The sequence below is a fragment of the Nicotiana sylvestris genome, chromosome 10, assembly GCF_000393655.2.
Source record: "Nicotiana sylvestris chromosome 10, ASM39365v2, whole genome shotgun sequence".
In the NCBI taxonomy this organism is placed as follows: Eukaryota; Viridiplantae; Streptophyta; class Magnoliopsida; order Solanales; family Solanaceae; genus Nicotiana; species Nicotiana sylvestris.
In genome coordinates this window covers 38055008-38056035 of record NC_091066.1, presented here as the reverse complement: position 1 = coordinate 38056035, position 1028 = coordinate 38055008, and the positions used below count along the sequence as shown (strand labels likewise).

General features: G+C 39.3%; 1 non-coding gene across 1 annotated transcript; it reads left to right on the top strand.

Annotated features, from left to right (window-relative positions):
* Positions 1-535: 535 nt before the first annotated feature.
* Positions 536-642, top strand: LOC138880539 (small nucleolar RNA R71). The gene has a single exon (XR_011403273.1). It is a non-coding gene; the product is annotated as a small nucleolar RNA R71 (small nucleolar RNA).
* Positions 643-1028: the final 386 nt, after the last annotated feature.

Sequence of the window (1028 nt, the reverse complement as noted above, 5' to 3'; positions counted from 1 at the left end):
TAACTCGGCTGCCCACGATTTTGACTTTGGGTATCCCGGCGGACCCTGTACCCGTCGTTTCTGGAAGTTTTGAGAGTTTTTTGCACCATTTGGGTTACTCCACTGAAATCCTAGATGCTTCTGTTCCATTGGACTCCCAAAAGGATGTGACTTGTAACCGATGACATTAACTTGTTCATCCGTTTGATTGGTTGCTTAACATTCATGGTTCTGGTGGTTTCCTCCGCACATGTCACAAGCCTCAGAGTGGTTTGATTGTTGTGTATTCACCTGAAAAGATTCAAACTTTTGTGCCAAAGAAACAATTTGCTGCGTTAGTGTATTTAAAGCATCAACTTGATTTACCACAACAACCTTTTTAATGATTACACACTCATATGGCCATTGGATAGCATTCTCAGAAATTTCATTCAACAGTTACAATGCTTCCTCTGTGGTTTTTCCCATTATAGAACCTCCTGCAACTGCATCTATCACATTTCTAGCAGAGGGTTTACACCCGTAATAGAAAATGTACAATTGCATATGTTCAAGAATATCATGGTGTGGGAATTTTCTTAATATTGCTTTTAATCTTTTCCAAGCTTGATAAACTGACTCAATGTCAGTCTGCAAGAAATTAGATATATCTTGTCTTAAATTTGTTGTTTTAGCAGGGGAAAAATATTTGTTTAAAAACTTCTGAGTCATCTGGTCCCATGTCGTAATGGACCCTTGAGGCAAACTTCGCAACCAAGTTTTGGCATATCCTTTTAAAGAAAAAGGAAATAGCCTTAACTTGATAGCTTCAGGAGGTATTCCATTATACTTAGCAGTTTCTACAAGTTCTAGAAAATCAATTAAATGACTGTGTGGGTCTTCACTTGTATCACCAGTGAAGATACAAGATTGTTGAATTGTCTGAATCAGGCCGGTCCTGATTTCAAAGTTGTTGGCTGCCACTGGGGGCTTCCTGACACTAGATTCACAGTTGAAGAGATCAGGTCTAGCATAATCCTTAAGGATTCTGTTTGCTGGCCTTGGCACCA